The sequence below is a fragment of the Polyodon spathula genome, chromosome 1 (genome assembly GCF_017654505.1).
Source record: "Polyodon spathula isolate WHYD16114869_AA chromosome 1, ASM1765450v1, whole genome shotgun sequence".
In the NCBI taxonomy this organism is placed as follows: domain Eukaryota; kingdom Metazoa; phylum Chordata; class Actinopteri; order Acipenseriformes; family Polyodontidae; genus Polyodon; species Polyodon spathula.
In genome coordinates, this window is record NC_054534.1 from 68959161 (window position 1) to 68979184 (window position 20024).

Sequence of the window (20024 nt, forward strand, 5' to 3'; positions counted from 1 at the left end):
ACTTAGTCGCAACGATCTTACTTTTTTCTTCTTAGGCCCGGATATCTGTTACAGTGGGATAGGTTACTTCTTGCAGGTGTTTCAGGTATGACAAACAGGTATTGTGTGCGAAAACAAACATGGTTGTTGTGCAGTTAGCTCCGTGTCCACTCCAGGATGTACAGATAAACGTAAAAAATGAGAAATACAATTTTTTAAAAAGGTAGTTTATAATAGTGTGTAACCCTTTCTGTTCGTGATTGTATTGTCTTTAATAAATCGGCTACCTGTGGTTTTTTTGCATCAAAATCACACACTTTGGCCTAGTACATCTTATTTACATCAAGGTTTAGTTTAGCAGTTAGAGAGGGGGAGTATGTGTGGGATAATTGCTTTTCGCTCCTTGTCATGGGTAAGCGGTTTTAGTATTGTAGGGAAGTTTGACTGTAGTATAAAAGGGGCAGGTTTACATTGTTTTGATTTTTGGGTGCTTGTTGTTTTGTTAAAATATTAGTTTTGTTTTGATATTAGTTTCCAGGAATGTTTGTTTTTAAGGCATACAAAGTGTTTAAAAAAAAAAAAAAAACAGGCCTAACATATCCAACGTCCAGTATTTTACATATTGCCAGCTTACCAGAAAATGTGTTGCTTTAGTATTGCTTTGGAATATGGAAGCTTAAACAAACAGCTTGCCTGATTTATAGTAATCAGCGGTTTAAATTGGTTAATTAATTAATCTATTTATTTATGTAAGTCATCCTTATTCATCAGTATGTTTGGAAGTTGGTCTGATAGAATTTTCAAAGCAAACTTTATTTATTTATTTTTTTATATTGCAGCCAGAGTGTCTCCTTATCTGTTGTAGTCCTACAGCAAGTCTCAGATGATTAATTAAAACTAGAAACATTGTTTAGAAATTCATTAACTCATTTAAATGGAAATCAGTGTTTTACTGACACAGCTGAGCAGTCCTAGGTCATTGATGGAGTGTCTCTTTAGACATGAGTAGTTCATGGATATGCTTGGGTGGAAAATGTGTATGGTAGAAAAAAAAATAACTGCAGGTAGCAACAGTAGTGCAAGCGGCTGGTATTGCTGAAACCTGGGGGACTGTCATTAGGTGGGATCTGTATATTCTGCAGTACGTCTTTAACCTAACTCTCTGGAGCAACCCGTTTCAGTACTGGCTTGGTCTTTGTTCTGTGCTATCTGTGGGTTCAGCATTGCTGCTTGCATTGAGCTGAGCTGTCTAATAGTTATGCTAAAGAATCACATCTTGTGACTGCACTAAAGAGAATTGCCCTTTTATCTCTTTCTACTTGTACAGTTCCTTTGTCGTTCTTTTGTTGGCTAAATGGGTCAGGGCCCTATAGGGATTTCAAAAGTATTGTGGTTAGGTATGCAAGGAAGTTACCTTTTAAGTCCATGTGGAAAATTATATGCAATTTTCAACCTCATGCTGCAACTTGTAACAAGAGCATGGAGATTTTGGGAAGGCAGATTTTGTCCCTAGAGCTGCAGTACTCTTAAGGAATACAAAAGGTTAATTGATAATTTATTATAAAATATTCATCAAAGGATTGTGTTATAATCTCGACACCAAATGCACCACGTTTTACTTTTTCTCCAAAGGTCTGGTAACTGGTCTGTTCCGATTAATTATTATTATTATTATTATTATTATTATTATTATTATTATTATTAACCCTTTGCAGTCCTATGTTGGACCCGGTCCGACATTACAATTTTCCCTTTCCCGTCCAATGTCGGACCCTGTGATGAAACAAGTGATCAGGAGAGGATTTTTCAGTATGCACGTCTATAAAAAGGTATGTGAAATACAGCGAACAAGGTGTGGGGCTTGGCTATAGATACAGTTTACTTTTGCGGTTCAATGCCTTTTAAACCTGTTTTTTAAAAATATATATTTTAAACAGCACGTATAAAATAAACAGAGCATGTGAAAATAAATTGGACCCGACGTGCCTGACAAGCACTGAATAAGTGGACTGCAAAGGGTTAAGATCACATTACATTAAACCGTGATTTTTGTCACTTTTATTGGAAAATAAAAACTGTCCTGTGAAACTATTTTAGGCTAAATACTAATTCAGCTACATGGATTTACACTTTCTTAAAGCCACCTACAAATCTGTTGAGCCATTCCTCGCAAGGGATGGTCTAACTCGGTCGAACCTTGTGGGATTGTCGGACAGCTTATATCAATTGAATATGTGTTTATGGAAAGTTTTAGTTATTTTCAAAAAGAGCCTGTCTGTACCCTTCATGGGATGAAAGGAAAAGTAATTTTAAAGCACACTACTTTAGTCAGTGGAAGCCTGGGTTTGAATCCAGTTGAGATTACTTGGCCACTAATTGGAAGGCAGTGGATGGATATGGAGTGTTCCCAACTACAAGGGGAGGTGTGAGGCATACTTGTGGGACTGTGAGGGTGCTCTTTTTATAAGGATCAAATAAATCACATCTGACAAGCAGTTGCCTATTTAAAAAGTCACCTGTTCCAGAATCCATATGATTTGCCGTATAATTTGGTCCAGACTTTTGAACTCTGCCTTTGTTTTATCATGCTTCCATATAGGCCTATGTATGTGTGTGTATATCTCTCTCTCTCTCTCTCTCTCTCTCTCTCTCTCTCTCTCTCTCTCTCTCTCTCTCATATATATATGAGAAAGGAGTTGCAGTGCACAAAAATGAAAAATGGTTTAAATGAGTAAAAAAAAAAAAAACCTGGATGTTTTGGACAATGGTCCTTCAGCTGTGTAGAAAGAAAAGTAAACTGTTCACTAAACTTATTTAAGAGTAATGTGACCATAGCATAGAAAAAATAAATGAATACATATCCTACGTAAAATATCTGAATTATCGATTCCATACTGAGCATTCCATTCTCCATAGTCGATCGGTGGAGATACTTCTCCAAAGTATTACATTAGTCTGTTCCCTTCTTATATAGTCACCAAGCAACTAGGAGCATAAGCCCCACCCCCAGCGTATGACACATTTCTCTATTGTTTAGACGGGTGTTGTACTCCAGCTGAAAAACTCTCTTACCTTGTGTCACAGAGACGGCCGAAGTGGGCGGCGTCAGAACCAGGAAAGGTAATGCAATACACAAAACACAGGACGGATGAAATGAAGTGATGAAGACGCCTGTTGGCGCCGGTTTAATACAAAATAAAAGGTTTACACAAACACGAAAAACACAGGACACGGCACTCTACGCCAAAATAAAGACAAACGAAAACAGACTAAACTTAACAAAACGGTGCACGCACAGACACTGACAAACACGGTGAGCGGATACTTTCTCCTCTTATCATTACTACTACTACTACTACTACTGCTGCTGCTGCTGCTGCTGCTGCTGCTGCTGCTGCTGCTTATTTCCTCCGTCTCCAATCCCGTTCTCCGCTCACCGAACACCCAACCGCCAGTATGTGACAACGTGCATCTATATATACTATTGTGCTGGGATTCAATTACCAATTAATTATTCACTTGAATCCCAGCACGTGAATTAATAAAGTGCAATTCCCCGTGCTCACATATTACTACATTTTACTTGCACGTGAAGTGCTGTGCAATCCTCGTGCCTAAATACACATATACATTTTTAAACACTCGTGTTACACAGACCCGTTTATATCCCGTGTACCAATGACTATACACCAACATTTAAACATACCACACGCAACACATAACAGATAATATACACAGGGGCGGGCACTTTGTTACATATACCCCCTCCTGTGCAAAGCACACATGGCCTCAATGGCCACCTCCCCCCTTAAAAGCCCAAAAGTCCCGCCCAAAGTCCTTGGCCAGGACCAGAGGCTTCCAGGGGCCCACAGGTCGTAATGCTGTCAGCAGGGTAGCATTCTCCTGCCAGGGTAGTCCTAGCAGCGGAAAGGCTGCTTGGGGTGTGGTCTCCTGACCTTCCCCCTCCTTCGGCGCCGGCAGCTCCCCTTGGTGGGGCTTCAACCACCGTTCTTCCTGCAGGGAAGAAACTGCAGAGGGAGCAGGTCTCCGGACCTCCCCCACGATCTCCGGCGGAGAAACTGCTGCTGGGGTTGGCGGTCTCCAGACCTCCTCCCCCTCCTCCGGCAGCGAAACTGCTGCTGGGGTTGGCGGTCTCCAGACCTCCTCCCCCTCCTCTGGCAGCGAAACTGCTGCTGGGGTTGGCGGTCTCCAGACCTCCTCCCCCTTCTTCGTGGCCGGCAGCTCCCCTTCGTGGGGTTCCGGCCACAGTACTTCCGGCTGTGATGCGGAGCGGCGGGCAACCCCAGGCGATGCAGAGCGGCGGGCAACCCCAGGCGATGCAGAGCGGCGGGCAACCCCAGGCGATGCAGAGCGGCGGGCAACCCCAGGCGATGCAGAGCGGCGGGCAACCCCAGGCGATGCAGAGCGGCGGGCAACCCCAGGCGATGCAGAGCGGCGGGCAACCCCAGGCGATGCAGAGCGGCAGGCAACCCCAGGCGATGCAGAGCGGCTGGCAACCCCAGGCGAAGCAGAGGCATCCTTGGGCGAAGCGAGGCTGGCATCCTTGGGCGAAGCGAGGCTGGCATCCTTGGGCGAAGCGAGGCTGGCATCCTTGGGCGAAGCGAGGCTGGCATCCTTGGGCGAAGCGAGGCTGGCAGTCAGGACAAGCTGGGGTGCGGGTGTTGGCCCTCTTTTCGGCCACTGCAGCCGGGAGGTTCTTCCCCGTGCTTCCCTCAGCAGCCTATGCAAGGGCTGCTGAGGACCGCCAGCATCTAGTCCTGGCCCTTGTGGTGCAGGGAGAGGCAGCTCCTGCTCCTCTCCCCCTGATGGAGGTGGAGGCAGAGGAAGCTCCAGCTCCTCTCCTCGTGATGGTGGGGGAAGTGATACCAGCAGGCATTCACCCTCTGCTGGTGGGGGAAGTGATACCAGCAGGCATTCACCCTCTGCTGGTGGGGGAAGTGATACCAGCAGGCATTCACCCTCTGCTGGTGGACAGGGACCCAGCAGGCATTCACCCTCTGCTGGTGGACAGGGACCCAGCAGGCATTCACCCTCTGCTGGTGGCGGAGGCAGAGGCAGCTCCTGCTGCTCTGCTCCTGCCGGTGGAGGTGGCGGAGGCAGAGGCAGCTCCTGCTGCTCTCCCCCTGCCGGTGGAGGTGGCGGAGGCAGAGGCAGCTCCTGCTGCTCTCCCCCTGCCGGTGGAGGTGGCGGAGGCAGAGGCAGCTCCTGCTGCTCTCCCCCTGCCGGTGGAGGTGGCGGAGGCAGAGGCAGCTCCTGCTGCTCTCCCCCTGCCGGTGGAGGTGGCGGAGGCAGAGGCAGCTCCTGCTGCTCTCCCCCTGCCGGTGGAGGTGGCGGAGGCAGAGGCAGCTCCTGCTGCTCTCCCCCTGCCGGTGGAGGTGGCGGAGGCAGAGGCAGCTCCTGCTGCTCTCCCCCTGCCGGTGGAGGTGGCGGAGGCAGAGGCAGCTCCTGCTGCTCTCCCCCTGCCGGTGGAGGTGGCGGAGGCAGAGGCAGCTCCTGCTGCTCTGCGCCTGCCGGTGGAGGTGGCGGAGGCAGAGGCAGCTCCTGCTGCTCTGCGCCTGCCCATGGAGGTAGGAGCGGCGTGTAGTCTCCCCTTGATACAGGGGACTGGTGCGGCTCTCCCTCACTTGCAGGGGACTGGTGCGGCTCTTCCTCCCTTGCAGGAGACTGGTGCTGCTGTGGAGACAGTGGTGGGACCTCTGCCTTCCTCTTCCCCTTTCCCCTTCTCTGCCACCTCCTCACCTTCCTCTCCTGCGGCAGTTCCTCCTCTCCTTCCTGGTAGGGGCAGCGCACCACCGGGTGCCCAAACTCCCCACAGGCAAGGCACCAGCCCTGGTCCTCCAGACCACCGAGGAACTCCTCCAGGTCCTGGCAGCCATCTCTCCAGTCCCAGCCTTCCATGTTTATTTTATTTTATTTGTTGTTGCTGTGGTTTTTTTTTTTTTTTTTTTGTTTTTTTTTTTTAATTTTTTTTTTTTTTTTTTTGACAAAACACCTCTCCTGGTCTGACGCTTGGAGGCGCTGTTATCCCACGCAGGACACCACGTGTCACAGAGACGGCCGAAGTGGGCGGCGTCAGAACCAGGAAAGGTAATGCAATACACAAAACACAGGACGGATGAAATGAAGTGATGAAGACGCCTGTTGGCGCCGGTTTAATACAAAATAAAAGGTTTACACAAACACGAAAAACACAGGACACGGCACTCTACGCCAAAATAAAGACAAACGAAAACAGACTAAACTTAACAAAACGGTGCACGCACAGACACTGACAAACACGGTGAGCGGATACTTTCTCCTCTTATCATTACTACTACTACTACTACTACTGCTGCTGCTGCTGCTGCTGCTGCTGCTGCTGCTGCTGCTTATTTCCTCCGTCTCCAATCCCGTTCTCCGCTCACCGAACACCCAACCGCCAGTATGTGACAACGTGCATCTATATATACTATTGTGCTGGGATTCAATTACCAATTAATTATTCACTTGAATCCCAGCACGTGAATTAATAAAGTGCAATTCCCCGTGCTCACATATTACTACATTTTACTTGCACGTGAAGTGCTGTGCAATCCTCGTGCCTAAATACACATATACATTTTTAAACACTCGTGTTACACAGACCCGTTTATATCCCGTGTACCAATGTCTATACACCAACATTTAAACACACCACACGCAACACATAACAGATAATATACACAGGGGCGGGCACTTTGTTACACCTTGTTAGTTAGGCTATCTGTTTCATGTTTTTTTTAGTTATTTTTGTTTCTAAAAAGGTCACCTGTCTTGGAATGACTAGACTTCTGATTAGGAACAGGGCACGACATGAAAACCGAATATTGGTTCTGGCCTCAGCCCACAATTAGAGCTGTCTTGGTATTTAATTTACTGTATGCAACAACCACAATAACATTAATTAAGTTTTAATAGTAGCTAAAATTGATAGGACGTTGAGTTCACTCCCAGATGACAGTGCTGCATGTGACGCTAGGCAGACCATATCCTAGCAACCTGAGCATCTACCGTGTAAAGATTAGCTCTGGAGGGAATTCTTGAATGAGAATATTTAGTGCAGCTACTGACTTCTATCACCTTCTACTGCCTGAACTGGATAATTCCACTGCTGCAATCAAAAATGTGACCATACCACCAAGCTTCAGGAGAGATCGGCGGTACCCAAAGCAATGCAGAAAAAGTACTGATTTGCTATTTCAAGTGATCCTAGAAGATAGAAAACAGCACAGCAAGGTCCAATACATGTTAAAAGCAGTGGTATGACTTATTTGGATGTGATGCTGGCCCTTTAAGGAATTCTCTTCATCAAGAGGTGCAAAATATTTGCGGAATATTGTTACCCGTCATTCAGCTTTTTGTCGTCGTTGTTGACGATAGTAACAAAATAAATCATACTGCTATCAATTCTCGCTCGTGTCAACTTAACAAAGGTCAGTAACACTTCCAGACGAATTGGCAGAAAAATGGTTATTCAGATTGTAGCTAGAAATTGACCTGTACTTATACTGGAATGAAGTATCGGGATTTTTTTAAATAAAAGTGGCAATATAGATTTATATTCACTTTTATTGATGTAGCCTGAATTGAAGGAATGCAGCCTCCGATTGCAGAGAAGGCTTCAGTTTGAACAGCAAAGTTTTTATAGTAATGTGACACATCCAGTATTTATTTCTACTCCCCGTGGCTCACTTATACTACAAGACTGCTTCAGATCTGTGTTAACTGGATGTCAAGGCCAGGAATTAATGAGCTATCTCTACAGGAAATTTCAGTGCCCTTGTACACTCTGCTAAGAATTTGCAACCTTTGTGTGCTCATCTTTTAATTATTCTACAGGCCTGTTTTCCCTTTAGGTAAGAGTTTTAAGCAGGTTATGTAGTGGGTTAGCTCACAAGCTTTTCCACTCTTTTAGGTTATGATGCTCCTTTACATTCTAAGCGGGTGGTATCTTCATGTCAGACTTTAGGCATGTTCACAGGACATTGTGAAGGGTAATACATATGCATAGGTAAACAGTAGCATGACATAAACTTGTGATTACTAGTTGCAATTAAAATAATCTAATTGAAACAACTGGGTTTTGTTTAATAATGATTTATAGTGCAACTTATTCTTTCAGGCTGAAAATTGTGAATGCCCAGGACACTCAAGTTAGGCAAGCCATAAAACAATAAAATAAATCCTGCACCTTTCATGTGGAAGCATTTTAAGGTGCAAGCTGAAATAAAAGCAGACACACTCCTAACCAAAGGCTGTAACAAACAGTTATTTAGCAAAATATCTTGATATAATGATGGTATGTACAATATCTTCATATCAAACCGTTTTGTTTTGCTGTGCATTGTGAATGTTAAGCAGCAAGAATAAAATTTCTATTGTGTAGCTTTCCCTTGGGTCGAGGGCAGTGTTTAAGAGCTGCAAATAAGCATTATAAAAATGTGCTTGCAGGAAATCCTGTACGTGAGGCATCTCCTTACATAAAGAAAATGTATAAATATGTTAAGCCCATGCACTGTTGTTAGATGGCACTATTGATATACTGTAGGGCTTCTTATATGTAGTCTGTGTATTTGTGAACAGGTTCGTTTTCAGTGCTGAGGATTTTTTGTAAGCAACAAAGCTAATAAAATTGGTTGGTACTTCTGTGTATACTACAATCTCAATCCTGTGCCTTTGCATACATTTCATTATTTTATTCTCTGTTCTTTCTTATCTTTACAGGGGAGAAGATTGCTTATCAGAATTAATTTATCATACCTAATGCTGTACATCGTGTGTGTTTCCACTTGAAATCAGCCACAAATTGTCAGACTTGTTTTCAAATTGATTAAAACAGGGACATGCGGCCCCTTTATCGCCTGACTGCAGCCCTGTCTTTTACTTCCATTTCACTTATGAACATATCCTAGATATTTTTTTTTTAGACTTTGGTTAATTGTTTTTTTTATGTTCTTTGCATGAAAAGCAGCAGACCGTTTTAATTTGGGCTGCGGGGGTAATTGCTTCATCTCCAACTAACTTTGCATGTCTTCCTCTCATATCTGAAAAATTGACTAACGAAATGGCACGAAAACCCGTTGCATTGACCTGCGCCTTACACTGCAGCCTGCTTCAACTGAACACCTTGTCGATTTCAGTCGCGTTAGTAGTCAGCAAGTCACCGTTGGACAGAACATGGATAAGTTTGTTTTTAGGAAAAGAAAAGAATAAAATGAAGCAACACAGCAGCCATCTGTTAAAAAAAAACTTGTAGCATCCAAGGTAAGCACAGAGCTGTTAAAGGGGAACCCAAACACCCATACTAAACAGTAAACTATCCTTTGATAACATAGAATACAATATGATGTGTCTTTTTTTCAGTTTCAAATAAAAAAATAGGTAATTTAGCGATTAAATCTGGATTTTTTTAACCTTCTTTTACTTCCCCGATCTCTTGCTGTCACGTCGCGACGTGAATTAATCCAACATTCTACTACTATTCATAATGAAAACGATACAATCCGTGATTTACTTTTAACTTGTGTTCAGTTTTTGCCATAATGCCATGTCGATATGTTTTAGGTGGATGCAGCAATACAAACCAAGATGGTTTTAACCTGCATAAGTGACCAAATAATCCAAAAGTTGCCAGAGCTTGGACAAAATTTGTTCAATTTATGTGAGTCTGGACAAAGCAGAGCAAATGCTCACATTTGTGTTCGGCACCCTTTGAGAACCACTGCTTCAACACGTCAGAGACGGCTAGATCCTTTGATTTCACTTCCAGATTGAGAGACGATGCTATACCAACAACAAGAGCCGTGAAACAAACAAAAGAATATTACCTCAGAAATGTGTAATCTACGCAATGCGAGAAAGCAAACGGAGCCGAATGAGTTTGTCAAGCAGGCCAACTACCTACTGCATGCGGCTGGATATTTTAGCTTATACTGCAGCAAATGTGTCATACGCTGAAGAAGATGGTGATAAACAACCAAGTTTCTCATCTCTGTTGACATCATCGCCCAAAACGAAAAGACTTCTGCCAGATATAGGGGAGAACTTGAGGGTCTGTACATTCTCTTGCAAATTCTATTCAGAATCAACCAGCTAAACAAGATGCAGTCGTACCTTATCCTATACAGTAATATAATACACTGTGTGTTTAGATTTATAATATTTATTTTATTGGTATGGTAAAATGTTAACAGGATTTAATAAGGTTACAGCGAGTTTATTTCCCCCCTGTCAAATCCGACCTAAAGTTGATCAACAACTTCCTGTCATAAATGCTGAGGTTTCTGACAGTGTGACAGTCACATACTACAGCTAGCTACCTATTTCCTGGTTGTGAGAAATGTGACAAGGACAAAATGTGATCTGTAGTGTACACAGGGTACGATTTGTCAAATTTCATTCTGTTATTCTCGTGTTTTTGCTGATTGATATGGAAACGTCTAGGTTTATAAACAATATATTACAGTCAAAGTCTGAGTTCGGTCAATGAGCAATTTAAAATAACAACATTGCGAATTGAACAGTGCATTTTTTTTCAAAGACGGAAGTGAAAGTTAGTTTGATGTTTGAGCAAATTATTTTGTGCAATTTTGAAAAATATATTTTCAAAAAAACAATTAAAAAATGGAAAATATGATTTGCATATTCATCCGGGCGTTTCTTGGAATTGTCAGCACTGTACCGGTAATAGGCTGTATCCAGCACCCTACGGTTGAGACATACTGGGTTGAAGTCTAGGTGACAGGCTCCGCATGTAACCGGAGGGTCATTATTTCTACAGGTCTCCAGAGTTTTGTCAATTTCCTGACAACAAATGCTCTCCCTTTTTCTACCCATTCCTTGGCAGTTACCACAGGAGCACCTGAAATAAGGAACGTAAAATCCATACCATTGGAATTAGGCCTTTATTTTCGTTTGTATTCGGGAATCTGTGCGTGGACATTGTTGTGCTTTTGGCTCCATCTAGCGGATTTTGAAGAAATGTTTCTGAGTAGGCGAGTGTGGAAAAGTGGTTTGCAATGTGCAGGTGTAGTGGTGATGCGGTGCTCAGGAATGATGGACGCTAATACAGTTCACAGTCGTAACACTGCTCTTTAATCGGTGGGATTGCTGGTTTGGCAACCTTAAATAATAGTACCTGACTCTGCACAACAATGTGTATTGTGCAGGTAAAAATGCAGGGCACAGTCCTGAAATAATAATAATGCTGTTCACACACACTTTATTCACACACGTCCAATAGTGGGTGCTTCTTGTGCAAGTGGCGATTCAATACAGTTAATAGTGACAGCAGTGGTGTAGAGTGGTCCAAGGTGGGTGCTGGCTTTTAGCGACACCTCCCGGATTAGTTAGCTGTCTACAAATGACCAACATGACAGTTATTAGTCAACACAAAAAACTCGCGGTTCTATTCTCGCTGTACTACTTTCCAGGTCCTTTTGTAACCATAACAAAGAAATGGATCGCTCCGCCACATTCCCTGATATACCTTCAGTCATGGTGTGCAGGTTTATTAAGAAAAAAAACACAAATACAGGAAAAAAATAAATAGGCACAAGGGTCAAAGTAAAAGGTTAATCAAAACAATATGTACTGTAGGCTGGGCATTACCCTTCACTATATGTACACAAACACACATCAAAACACCTACTCCCTCCACCAGACAAATGATTTCTCCTTCCTTTTATACATGTGGCCACTCCCTAATTGCCAGGTCAGTTACCTAATTGGGGAATGGCCACACCTGTGATTGCTAACGAGACAGATTTAACCCCTTCCCTGCCAACATTACATTGCCACAAACACACACACACTATGTACATTAAGGGCTTTCCCCCTGCCACACCCGTGTTGTTTGCTTTGCTTGTGTTCTGTCAGTTTGCAATATGTGTACTATAAAACAACATTTTAAACCCAACATTCAGAATTCCACAAGAAGTACCCTGCAGAAAATGAAGACAGAGCCGTAAAAATAAGGAATCTGAAACAGGATTTAGAAACACAAAAGTTATCCCTGACCGCTGGCTTGACTGAGTGTCAGTTGGTGATGTTAGCATGCTTTAGTATCTGCTGACTTCAAGCGAGAAGATGCAAACCGTACAGTGATGGTGAACTGATGAAAGACGGCGTCCAGCGAAGTGGTGTTTCAAAATCTAAGACAAAGATGAAATCATTAGTAAAATGTCTATGTTGGGGGGGCACCTGAGTGGCGCATGACTGGGAAGCCACGATTCACCGCGCATCAGCGACCACTGTGGCTGGTAGGGCACCTGCGGGTCTGCAGTGGAGCCATTCAGATCTGTGTTGTCCTCTGGCACTGTAGGTCAATATGGCTTCTCTGTGGATCCGCAGTGCGAAAAAAGATGGCTTTGCAGGGACACGTTTCGTATGACGTGCGTCAGCCATCTCCTGAGTCATTTGGGGGGGGTGCAGCAGTGAAGCAGGATTAACCCTTTGCAGTCAATTTATTCAGCGCTTGTCAGGCGCATCAGCTCCAATTTATTTTCTCTCACAGTTTATTTTACACACACTGTTTCAAATATATTTTTTTCAGAGTAAAACAGATTTAAAAGGCTGTGTATGGCAAAAGGACATCAGTACTGCATCTCCAGCCAAGCCCCCCACCCCCCCACCCCCCCCGTTCGCTGTATTTTTCACAACCTCTTTATAGACGTGCATACTGATAAATCCTCTCCTGATCACTCGTTTTATCACCAAACTCCTCAATAATGTGATCAAAGTCATTATTTTATTACTATAACATCTCAAAAGCTCTGCAAATGTCTGTGATATTCTTTGAGTGCTGGATGCAGAAGCAGCTGCCTCTTTTGTTTGTGTCTGTTATCTCTGTGGTGCATGGGGCTACTGCATTGCTCAGATACGCCCCTTTCTAAAAAAAAATTTTGGTGCTCCTATCGGTCTCACTCAGCCATTGAAAGGTTTTCTCTGCTTTTTCCGGAGGAAAAAACGACTAGAAACCTGTGCTTTTACGTCTTTTTGATGATGTCGGGCATCGGACTGGAAAAGGAAAATTGTAATGTCGGACCTGGTCCGACATAGGACCGCAAAGGGTTAAAAATAACACAATTGGCAATTCTAAATTGGGGAGAAAAATAGGGTAAAAAGCATTGGTAATGACTAAAAAAAAATAAAGTTGCAACTAAGCAGGGATACAATTAGCTGACGTGTTCTCTTTTAGTTGGCAATCTGTCAGATCAGTACAGGGGAAATTAGAAGAGGCTTGTGCAACTAGCCTGGCACTTGACGAGTCCACAGATACAAGGGATGATGCACAGTGCGCTAACAAGGATTTTGAAACTGGGGAGGAGCTTCTTGAAGTGCATGGATTGCACGGGCAGACTCGCGGAGAAGATGTTTTCGTTGGACTGCAACAAATATGTTCTAACTTTGGAGTTGAATTAAAGAAAGTAGTCACAGATGGTGCTCGCTCCATGACCGGTAAACATAAAGGTCTGGTCAGTTCAATTCAAAAAGAGAAACCAGACATACTGTATTCCTTCAAATTTAAGACACAGCCCAAATTTCCCACCCTCAATTTGAGGAAAAAATTAAACCATCAAATAAATAAGCATTTACAAAGATACAACCTCAGTTGCGCACATGGAGGCAGTTTGTGGCCATCTGATATTACACAGAGCATTACAGGCATGTGGTGCTTCTCATTACCTGCACCTGTTTTTTCTCCCGCTTTGTGAACTGTGGTATTGCTTGGAATGTCGTAAAATTGAGGGTCTGATCAGCATTTCCAATCTGTCAAAGCTGGTACTGTTTGTTATAGCACATTGCTGCTTGTGCATTGGGGTAGTTATGTCTTTTGTTGCCGCTTTTTTTTTTTTTTTTTTTTTTTTAAATACACTCCTTGCTATACTATACTCAAATTTAAGATGCAGGCTATTTTTGAGAAGAAAACAATTATTTAAAAAGTGTATCTTAAATTTAAAGGAATAAGGTAATTGGTATACATGGTTTGATCCATCAGCAAGCTCTGTGCTCAAAACTGGACAGCGGTCGTTTGACAGGGGGTTATGAACACAGTTATTGAAAATCCACAGACATTTGCTGCAACATAGGTTGTTTGTCAAACTAGTTTCAAGTGCACAGTATAGTCACTATGCAGACCTACTTCTCCACACAGAGGTGTGTTGGCTCAGTAAAGGTTGGGTTCTGCAAAGGTTTGTTGAATTACTTTACGAAATACGCCAAATGCATGGATATGGCTCAGTTCAGTGATGAGAAGTGGCTCTTAGATTTGTCATTCCTCACAGATTTAACTCTGGTGCTAAACTATCTGAATGTAGGACTCCAGGGAAAAGACAGACTTCTCAACATTGTGATACAGAAAATTTGGGGTTTCATGAGCAGACTCGACTGGTCACCACACAAATGAGAAGCAAAGGTTTTACTTTCAGAACTTCCGTTCAACAGCTGAAAAGCTCGACATGGAGGAAAGCCTGAATACTTGTGGCTGTGTCGTGTTGCCTTCTCAGGTTAAAGACATCAGATCCAGATTCATTGAGTTAGAACGGCTGAAAAAAAACAACGCAATTTAAGTCGTTTTGACTTCCCAGTTGCAAATGCATGTTATGTAAAAATATGTTTTTGTTTTATTTTAAAGCTAATTCTCTAATTTTTATGTAAGTCTGGTCTTATTTGCACCCCCTCCTTTCTTTTCCGTACAAAATGCTTTAATTCACACTGATATTATTCCTATAGTTTTTAAGTTGCGTGAAGAATGATGGTGTAAAAATATTTGCATTTAAAATTATAAAGCAAAAATATTGGAAAACAAATTGTTCTAAACTGTTCTTTCATTTTCTGTTAAAGGCAGCGAATTGAAAATGATTTTTTTCTTCTTTTTTTTATTATTATTTTTTTACTTCGGCTTATAATCTCCATAACTACATCTATGTGTGTCGCGTTAAGAATGGATAGGTTTCACATGAATGATGATGATGTTTTGAGCTGTGACTGGTAAAACATTTAATGACCAGTCACTGTGATGAGCAGTAGTTTTTCCTAGTGGAAACACTTAGCTTGGCACCTTTTTTTTTTGCGATCTCATTTTCAGATGGTTTAAAAGTATGTACTGCCCCTAACGAGTTCACCTCCTGTATGCATATTATATTAAACTAGATGAAACAAGGTGGTTTGTGGTTTCAAATCTCGGGGGGAGGGGAATTTTGCTGCTGACTTTTCAGTGGAGCCTTCTGGCAGTGCAACTTCATTGTGTGCAACCTGAGAGCCCAGCTGCATGACACACCCAGGACCTGCAGCACAGCAGTCAGAACATGTGGCAAGCTATAACAGGTGAAGAAGAGCACTTCTCAGATATTTTATAAACATTTCACATTCATTTCTAATTAATTCTACAAAGCCCCAGTGGCACTTCCCCTGGAAGTATAGTGGTATCACACTGAATGACTAAAGTGAATGTTGATTTACATGCCCTCCGAGGGTGGTCACAATGTTGGTTTCTTCAAGCATAGGTATCAAACTCTGCCTAGGGGGAGTTTTATTTTTCATAGGCTGTCAAATATACCCCTAAGGAGTGGTTTAGAGGTTGGCTGAGCGATTCCTGTTGTGGGCCACAGGGATGGAATTAGACTCCTATGGACTGTGTTTAAGGTGACTGTGACTTAGTTTATCTAAAAAAAAAAAAAAAACACATATTTGAATATAGGAGAACGTCAGGCTGTATTGTTTTACAACTTATGAAGTGCCACTCAAGTGACGGTGACATCATAACCTGTTTACTGTCTGTATTTGAGTATGAAAAGCAAGGTCCTTTCCATTTTTAGCTTCACAGCAGTCAACAAATTTCCGCTCAGGAGCATATGTAGTTCTTGTGTATTGGTTATTCATACTCTAATGAGTTATGGGGATAGTGTTTCAGTTAAACTTACTTTCAGTACATTTATATGGATCAAGGTGAGTAAATGGTGTGTTACATTACATACTGTAAATGTGTGTTTTTAATATATAATAATATAGTTGGCCTACCCTTACTAATATACCGTCTCTTAAATGCATATTGTGGAAATTGCACATCTGTTTTTTTTTTTTTTTTTTTTTTTTTTTTTTTTTTTTTCCCCCACACAGTAAGTCATACGTAAGATACAGTTTCTGGGCCTAATGTAGTCTGAACCTTGTGAGAATTTAAATCTTGAAAGAAATACTGAACAGTTCAAGTGCGCTTAAATGCCATTCAGCTTCAAAAAACCCAGTGGATTTGTCATGGGTTTCCAGTTTCTTTGTTTTTCTCTTTGAAAGACAGAGAGCAGGGTTCACTATTGAAAATACCTGCCTGTGTCCCCTTCTGCCTAAAGCCCCTGCTACACTAAATGGATTACTGGAAGCTGTGACAGTGTAAAGTGCTCACATCTTTGTGTAAAGGGCTTCCTAATGAAAAATCAAGCTCCCACTCAGAGCCTCATTATTACTAGTTCCTTCCTTTCGGATTAGGAGCTTATTATATGTCTTAAGCCTGGGAAGAGAAATTATCAATGGAAAACTAGTATAAAGTCTGCATTGTGTTTTAGTTTATTTTGTATATGTTAGTTTTGTTAACTTGTCAGTTTGTCATGACAATGTTTTTTTTTTTTTTTTTTTTTTATGACGAAGGGAAAGCCCAATGTGAAATTGTCTACACCCACGTGTTTTTAAAAACTAAACAACAAAAACCAAGCACTTGGGGAGCTGTCTTCTTTTTTATGATCTCAGGATGATATGACAAATTGGAGTGAACTGTTAAACAAGATTTGAAGTATTTGCATGGATTACCGAAACCTGTTGGTAACGACACATTTGACTGTATGAACTAGCTAATTCACCGCATATAGGTGATGGATTTCAGCACAGACGTATACCAGCACAGATTGGGCTGATGCATAAGGAATTTGATAAACCATACGCTTAAGACACTTTGGGAGCAGGTGTTACCAGAAATAATATGAAAAGTGGCAGGTGGAAAACATTCCAGTGATCTGCCTGTGCAGTGCACATCATACAGTAGAGTACATTTTACCCTATTAGTACAGTAGAGTACATTTTACCCTAAGCAGAAGCTGTCGTTTTGGTTTTTATTCAGTGGACTGGAACCAGAAAATAGCCTAAACAGTACATGCAAGCCATATTCTGAATACTTTACTACATTTCTCTAATGTGGTGTTGCCCCCCATATGCTTGCATTGCAACAAGTTTAATTTAAAATAATAATATAATTAATTTAGCTACACAAGAACATAAGAAAGTTTACAAATGAGAGGAGGCCATTTGGCCCATTTGCTCATTTGGTTGTTAGTAGCTTATTGATCCCAGAACCTCATCAAGCAGCTTCTTGAAGTATCCCAGGGTGTCAGCTTCAACAACATTACTTGAGAGTTGGTTCCAGACCCTCACAATTCTCTCTGTAAAAACGTGCCTCCTATTTTTTGTTCTGAATTCCTCTTTAGCTAATCTCCATTTGGACCCCTGGTCCTTGTTTCTTTTTTCAGGTTGAAAAAGTCCCTTGGATCGACATTGTCAATACTTTTTAGAATTTTGAATGCTTGAATCAGCGTAGTCTTCTTTGTTCAAGACTGAATAAATTCAATTCTTTTTTAGCCTGTCTGCATATGACATGCCTTTTAAACCCAGAATAATTCTGGTCGCTCTTCTTTGCACTCTTTCTAGAGCAGCAATATCCTTTTTGTAGCGAGGTGACCAGAACTGAACAGAATGTTCTAGATGAGGTCTTACTAATGCATTGTACAGTTTTAACATTACTTACCTTGATTTAAATTTCACTTTTCACTGTATATCTGAGCATCTTGTTGGGCTTTTTTATACAGTGCCGAGAAAGTTTGTGAACCCCAATGATGATTATGGAAATTCCATAGTTTTACCATGACAGCCTTCTTGAATCAAAACCAGTCTTTTCTTAAATATCCAATAGGGTTTATATTAACCAATTCCATGTCTTTTGAAACAAAATGATGTATGAATTAGACAAACAATGAGTCATTAAGATTCAGAGTATGTGAAAAAGAAAGTGAACCCCTGGTTTTATCAGCTCAATTAAGGGGATAATTAGAATCAGGTGTTTTAAATAATTAGGTAGATCTTCAGAGGTGAGTTTGAGGCCCCACCATATATAAAGATCAGAAACTTTGTGAGTTTGGCCTTCACCATACAGTTGTGTGGAAACACGTCATGCCACGATCAAAAGAAATCTCTTAGGACCTCAGAAAAACAGTTATTGATGCTCTTCGGTCTAGAAAAGGTTACAAAACCATTTCTAAGGATTTGGGTCTCCAACAATGTCAGACAGATAGTCTACAAATGGAGAAAGTTCAAGACCACAGTCACTCTACCCAGGAGTGGTCGTCTTACCAAAGTCTCTCCAAGAACGAACCGGAAAATCATCAAGGAATTCACAAAGAACCCCAGCGTAACATCCAAGGATCTGCAGGCCACTCTCGCCTTGGCTAATGTGAGTGTTCATGACTCAACTATCAGAAAAAGACAAGAATGGTGTTCATGAAAGGATATCTCTCTAAAAAGAACATTGTTGCCCTTCTGAAGTTCACCAAAGAGCACGTAGATGATCCACAAGACTTCTGGAACAATGTTCTCTGGACAGATGAGTCAAAGGTAAAACTTTTTGTCCTCAATGAGAAACGTTATGTTTGGCGAAAACCAAATGCTCTGGTCGAATAGAAGAACCTCTTCCCAAACGTCAAGCATGGGAGTGTGATGGTTTGGGGCTGCTTTCATGCCTCAGGACCTGGATGGCTTGCCATCATTGACACAACCATGAATTCTGCATTGTATCAGAAGATTCTAGAGGAGAATGTCAGGCCATCCGTCAGTGAGCTGAAGCAGATCTGAAAGTGGGTCATGCAGCAAGACAATGATCCTAAACATACAAGCAGATCTACAAAAGAATGGCTGCAGAAGAAGAAATTCCACGTTTTAGAATGGCCTAGTCAAAGTCTGGAGCTAAACCCCATCAAAATGTTGAGGCAGTGCCTGAATTGAGCTGTCCATGCAAGGAAGCCCTCAAATGTCACCAAGCTGAAGCAGTTCTGTAAGGAGGAATGGGCCAAAATTCCTCAAAACCGTTGTGAGAGATTGAACAACAGGAAAATGTTTAGTTGAAGTCACTGCTGCTCAAGGGGGTGCCACCAGTTACTGAATCTAAAGGTTCACATACTTTTTCACACATGGATATTGAATGTTGAAATATTTGTAGATAAATAAATGTTGAAAAAGTATCATGTTTTTGTGTCGTTTGTTTAATCAGGTTATCTTTAGCTGTTATTAGGACTTAGATTAAGATCCAATAACATTTTAGGTTTGAAATGTTTAAAATATGTGAAAATCCTAAGGGGTTCACAAACTTTCTCGGCACTGTAGCTTCCCCTCATTGTCTAGATGAAGACATTTCCGAGTCAACATAAATGCCTATGTATTTGTTTCATAGATCCCTCCTTTAATTTAATTATTCCCATATGGTATTTGTAAGGCACATAGGTCTCAAATATGCAATTTGGAAAGAAACAGATGTTGCAAGCGTTAAGTTTTGAAATTACATCTGGTATTACACTACGCAGTCTCAGTAAGGTTGTTACTGCTTTGCTTCCTGGGTCGTTTCAGCTTGGTAGTGTGTTCTGGGTCAAAGCATGTCAATCAATAGTAGATGCATCTGATTTGTTTAATGATAGTAAAGCAGCTGTTGAAGAGATTACTTTAACCTAGTGTTGGACCAGATATCTTGTTTTAAAATTTAAATAGATGTTTTCTAAAATGTGTGGCTTTTTTTTTTTTCCCCCAAAACGGCAGCATAAGGGACTTGTATAGTGAATGGAAGTTCACAACAGTTTAGGTGAAGTTAGAGATTGGTCACTTACTGGCTCTTTGTCTGACCTTGGACAAGCCACTTGACCCACTTGTACACTGGTCCCTCCCAATGCATAGAGGTAGGACAGTGTTTGGAAACAAGATGT

At 41.8% G+C, this 20024-nt stretch overlaps 1 protein-coding gene across 2 annotated transcripts in view; it reads left to right on the forward strand.

Annotated features, from left to right (window-relative positions):
* Positions 1 to 20024, forward strand: part of LOC121321667 (DENN domain-containing protein 4C-like) — an 86339-nt gene that overhangs the window by 616 nt on the left and 65699 nt on the right. Inside the window, exon 2 of one of the 2 annotated variants that reach the window (XM_041260666.1) lies at positions 36 to 85. The exons of the other annotated variant lie outside the window; for it this stretch is intronic. The gene's annotated coding sequence lies outside the window, so the exon portion shown is untranslated. The remainder of the gene's footprint in view (positions 1 to 35; positions 86 to 20024) is intronic. 2 annotated transcript variants of the gene reach the window in all.